The following is a 6000-nucleotide window of genomic DNA, read 5'->3' as shown; positions in this document are numbered from 1 at the left end:
TTCTGCAAATAGTCTTCTTTTGTTTGGCCGACTCTTGTCTATGAAAGAGATATATCTTTCCTCATATTTTGACACCCCTTATGGATTGCTTCAGATCACTCCAAAATCTTCTCGTCCAAGTATTTATGGCAATATTCCACCATAAAGATTTTCGTTTGGCTAAAATTAAGTTCAAGACTATTCACATAAACCCATCCATCGCCGGTTCAATTAATGTGCAAACTATATGACATTAACTACTAATGCAAATGCCCTAATATTTATATGCAATTTAACTAATATATTTTGGTTTAGGGGCCGGGATCGATTCTAATTTTTCTACGCAATAAATAACTAAATTGATCGCTAAAATTTAGGTGTCAACACATAGTAGGTGCACTCATCCAGAGATAAACTACATCTCTAAGTGTTTGTGAAGAGTCATTTGCACATTTCGGTGGAGCCTTACTCATGAGGCGGGCCATGCCTGCCAACCTTTCGGTGGAGCTTTACTCATGAGGCGGGCCTTGCCTGCCAACCTTTCGGTGGAGCCTTACTTGATTGCATGTATCGATGAGAATTTAATTTACTTGATGCAGTGTGTCGTGAAGTGAAATTTGTACCAAACTCCCCAAGCTCTTTTCCTGTAAATGTAGATATCTCCACAACCCTTCTCTTCATTCACAAACATGAAGTCCTCTTTCTCGTTCCCAGCCGCTGCCCTCGCCGGCATGGTCTTTGCCTTCGCAATCTTTCTCTATTGCTTTGCTTCGCTACTGATAAGAACACAAAATAACAGAGGAAGCGTCGATGGCCGCAAAGAAGCCTCCTTGCCGGAAGCCGGTGGCACGTGGCCTTTGATTGGCCATCTCCATCTCTTAGGAGGCCCGGTGCCACCCCATATAGTCCTAGCAAACATGGCTGACAAGTATGGGCCGATCTTCACTGTCAAGATGGGCATTCATCGAGCGTTGATAGTTAGTAGTTGTGAGATAGCCAAGCAGTGCCTTACCGTGAATGACACGGTCTTTGCGACTCGACCCAAGTCTGTTAGTTCCGAGGTCATGGCCTACAACTATGCCATGTTTGGCCTTGCTCCCTACGGCCCTTATTGGCGCCATGTGCGTAAGACCGCCATGCTGGAGCTCCTCTCCAACCACCGGTTGGAATTGCTCAAGCACGTTAGGGAATCAGAGGTCCAATCATCAATAAACCACATATATAAGCGATGTGTGGAAAACTACAGTGGTGCACCAAAGAAGGTGTTGGTAGACATGAAGCGATGGTTTGGTGACATAACTCTAAATGTGGTGTTTAGGATGATAGTTGGGAAACGATACGAGGACGAACGAGACGAGAAGGGTCGACAGGCTTTGAGGGACTTCTTCGATTTAGCGGGGAGGTTTGTAGTGTCCGACGCATTCCCGGTTTTAAGGTGGTTGGATTTGGACGGGTACGAGAAGATGATGAAGAAGACGGCCGAAGAGCTAGACCGTGTGGTTCAAGGTTGGCTAAATGAGCACAAAAGCAGAAGAAACACTAAAAAGGGACATGTTAATAACAAGGACAATGACCAAGATTTCATGGACGTGTTGCTCTCCCGTGTAGATGCTGCCGAAGAACTTCCAGATTACGATGCCGATACCTTCATTAAAGCAACATGCATGGTAAGTTTATTTAGCATAATCATTGCCCCAGTTTCATTAAAAAGCATTTGATATGGTGGAGTTGATTTTTCCGAAATTCACAAAATAAATTTGTGTACATAACTTGTATAAACGTCTAAGTTTTGTTTTGTATAGATAGTCCTGGAGGCATGCCGTGTGTTTTGTATAGATTTTTCCTAGATTTCTCCATTTGTTTCACGGAAAATATTTTCCCGGAAATTGAGTGGTCAAAGAAAATATTTTCTGGTCAATGGAAAATATCCTTTGAAAAGGAAAGGAAATCATTTTCCAATCTCCCCTCTCACGCTTTCTCTCCTCCTCTCTCTCCTTTTCCCCATTGTTCTCACGCAAACTAGGGTTTTCATCTCCAGAGCTGCTCCTCCTCCGCTACTGCCTCGCGCTTTGTCTGCTCCTCCTTCGTTGCTGCCTTGCGAGTCCTCTCGTCCCTCATCTTTTCCCATGGCCGGCGATGCTCGGCGGAGCTTGAGACCGGCGAGGCGAGGCCGAGCTTTACCAGATCTGGCGAGGCGAGGCAAGGCCTCGCTCGCCCAAGGCCAGCGAGCACGAGCGACGCCAAGCCTAGCCTTGCCTCGCCAGATCCAGCAATGCTCGACTGATGCATCCGATCAATTCGTGTCTCGTACGTATTTTGAATGAAAGTAACGTATCACTAACTTTTTCAGTTATAAACTAAACGGATAATGTCATTACCCTGTGGATGTGATATAATTCTGTTCTATGTTATTGGTGTAGGTCACCAACATATTTATTAAACCATTTGACAAGAGATTAAACATAAGTACCGATCCTTATTTTACAACTAAAGCATCAAGATTCGTCATTCTAGTCATTGACAATCAGTTACTTTGCAGGGACTCGTTTTAGCTGGTTCAGACACTACCACAGTTTCTCTGACATGGGCCTTGTCTTTGTTACTCAACCATCGTGAAGTCCTAAAGAAGGCCCAACATGAACTTGATACTCATATCGGCAGAGAAAAGCCGGTAAAAGAATCGGACCTCAAGAATTTGGTCTACATCCAAGCCATCATCAAGGAAACCCTGCGTTTATACCCGGCAGGTCCACTTGGCGTCCCGCATGAGTCCATGGAAGACTGCACCGTGGATGGCTATCACGTCCCAAGGGGCACTCGTCTCCTCTTTAACTTGTGGAAGATCCATCGAGACCCACGCATATGGTCCGACCCTCTCGAATTCCGGCCGGAGAGATTCTTGACCACCCACAAAGATTTCGACATCCGAGGTCAGAATTTCGAGCTAATACCATTCGGGAGCGGCCGGAGAATGTGCCCCGGAATCAATTTAGCCATGCAAATAATGTCGCTGTCCCTTGCCGCTCTTCTGCAAGGGTTCGACATGACAACATCAGCAGATGAACCGGTCGACATGGCCGAGGCGATCGGAATGACAAATCTCAAAGCCACCCCACTTGAAGTCCTTGCGACTCCACGCCTTGCCGAGCACGCATACCAGTGACTCTCCTCTAGAAATGGTGAAATGCTCACGCTCTGCCTCGGAACCGCCTCTCTAGCTTGTTCCCACTTAGGTAGTGGACCATGTTTCTAAACATAAATTGAAGTCAGTACTGATGTATTGATAATTTGTTAATCGATAGTTACACTATGGAGCATGTTTGATCGGCGAGGGTGATGTCAAGTTTCGTGATTTATTTTTTGCGTTTAATGGTGGTCACTGAGCATGCTGATGTGTTAGTATAACGTGGAATTACGTCTACAGAACATAGCTATAATTTTCTTTCAAGAACTCGACTTCCCATAGATTCATAAAAAATGAAAGTGTCCAGAAAATCAAAGATTTCCATCATGAATAATTTGAACGTGATATGTTTGCATAATAAAAGGCACCTTCAAAAGCCGAAGTCTAAATTCCCGACAAGGGCAAAGAAAATTGATCAAAAGTCACAATCATCTCAATTACCCAACTTCTGTGCTCTAGCTGAGGTTTTTGAATTAAATACTTCTACACTTTCAGGAATTTCTTCATAATATTTGAATATTCTTCTTTAGGACATTGGGCCAAACAGATTGCCAAGTCGCCCTTTGATATCATCCAATTCAATGATGTCAAATCATTTCTATAAGTCATTGTTGTCGTTTGGACTTCTAACAAAGAGCCAAAAGATGATATTTATTATTGCCCTCAAAGATTATATCTAGATACATATTAAGATCCATGTGGACCACAAGTTCAATTTGTCAATGTTAAAAACATTAGCCGGGAAGAACGCACGATTTTCATAGAAAAAACCATCGACCCTACTATAACTATCGCTAACTTACATTTAGGGTGCATTTGTTTGAGAGAAAGTGTTTTTCAGAAATTCGTTTTCCAAAACTGCACCCGTTTGGTTCTCCGAAAATGATAAGTCAATAGAAAACACTTTCCGAAATTGTTGCTCTTAACTTTTTTAATTTCTTTTCTTTCATGTTTTCTATTTTTCTTTTTTTCTTTTTCATTTTCTTCTTTCTTTTTCTTTTTCTTTTTTCTTCGCTCTACCGGTCGCTGGCAGGCCACAGGCAAGGTCGGCGAGCTAGCGTAAGGTCACAGCTTGCCGGGATCTGGTGAGCCTCAAGCTCGCCGGCCTCGCACGAGCTTGCCAAATCCTGGCGAACCCCGACCTCGCATCGGCGAACCTTGACCTTGCACAAGACTGGCGAGCTCAAGGCTTGATACCAATAAGCTCGAGCTCACCGGCGCGAGCTGGCGAGCTCTGACCTCGCTGGCCTCGCGCGAGCCCGACGCTCACCAGATCCTGATGAGCTCGTGACTCGCCAGATCTAGGCCAGAACGAGTTCGGTTGATCCCAACGAGCTTGCAACTCGCCAGATTCAGGCGAGCTTGGGCTCGGTTGAGGCCAGCGAGATCGACCGCCTATGGCCGTCGCTGGGCGAGCTTCAAGCGTGCTTGTGGCCGTCGTCGGTCGATCGGTCACAGCGGAGGAAGGAGGAAAAAAGTAAAGGAAAGAAAAGAAAAAGAAAAGAAAAGAGAAAAAAGAAAATAAAAAACTGATTTTTTTAAAAATAAAATAATTAAAAATTCGATTTTTTAAAAAATAATAAAAATTCAAAATTAAAAATTCTCGATTTTTTTTGCCTAAGATAAAATCATGGGATTGAAATTAATTTCTAATGAACTCCAAACATTAGAAAACAATTTCAACCGTATAACACCAAACAAAAGAAAACTAACCGTTTTCCTGGAAAATGCTTTTCGGGAAATCATTTTCCTTTATCATTGAGTTTTCCATGAAACAAACGTATCGTGATGTGGTAACGATTGTCAATTAAGTTGCAACGGTTATATACTTAAAGAACAACTGTGTATGTATTTTCAAGTGTTTGCCATTTGGAAGTGGCAGAAGTATGTGCCTCGTGGTGTCCTTCGCTCTTCAAGTGTTGCAAATTGCGCTTGCAAGTTTGCTGCTTGGTTTCGAGATAGAGACCGCATCGGGTGGACCAATAGATATGGGGGCAGGTATGGGAATAACTAGCCCTAAAGTTACCCCTCTAAAAGTGATTCTCGTCGGGAAAATTATCTTAAATCTATTGCACTTTTTCCAATTCAATCCTATATCTTTCATTTTTGCCAATTGAATCATAAACATATTTCATGTTTTGCTCATTGAGTCTATTTGGCCAACTTTGGTCAGAAATCGCTAATGTCAATGCAAGCCGTCCTACGTGATAAGATCGGGGCTGATATAGAAGTTTTTTAAAATTATTTTAATTTTTTTCTTATTTATTTATTTATTTCCTTTTTTTTTGTTTTCTTCTCTATTCCTACTTTTTTTCCCTTTTCTATTATTTTCCTTTTTCTTCCTTTTTCTCTCTGCCAGGCCTCGTCAATGGACGACGAAGGTCACTGACCTCAATGGAGAGCCACCCTTGCTAGCCTCGGACGAGCGATGTCGATGCCTGTGCTGGCGAGGGCAGTCCTTCACCAAATCGAGCAAGGGCGACGGTGGCCCTTGCCAGCCCAAGCTCGGGCGTCCCTTGCCAAAGGTTAGCGAGGGAGGCCCTAACCTGAGGCCTGCGGGTCGCCAGTTATCAATGAGGCTTGGTGGTGGGCCGGTAGAGGGAAAAAGGTAAAAAGAAAGAAGAAAATGAAAAAACAAAAAAAGAAAAAAAGAAAAAGGAAAAGAAAAGAAAAGAAAAGAAAAAAGAAATAAAAAAGTAAAAAAATTGGAAATATATTAAAATATAAATAAAAATTATCCGCGTCAGTACCGGCTGTTCTACATAGAAAGGTCGGCGTCTACGTTATCGATTTCTAGTCAAAATTGGTCGGATTGACCTATTTGATAAAATATGAAA

General features: G+C 42.9%; 1 pseudogene; it reads left to right on the top strand.

Annotated features, from left to right (window-relative positions):
• The first annotated feature begins 629 nt into the window (after nucleotides 1–629).
• Nucleotides 630–3289, top strand: LOC115664657 (cytochrome P450 CYP82D47-like; annotated as a pseudogene).
• The last annotated feature ends 2711 nt before the right edge of the window (nucleotides 3290–6000 follow it).

The sequence above is a fragment of the Syzygium oleosum genome, unplaced genomic scaffold, assembly GCF_021117445.2.
Source record: "Syzygium oleosum isolate NSW1041296 unplaced genomic scaffold, Sole_v2.1 Sole_v2.05, whole genome shotgun sequence".
NCBI lineage: Eukaryota > Viridiplantae > Streptophyta > Magnoliopsida > Myrtales > Myrtaceae > Syzygium > Syzygium oleosum.
The sequence above is the reverse complement of the archived record's forward strand: the minus strand, read 5'-3'. Positions and strand labels throughout refer to the sequence as shown.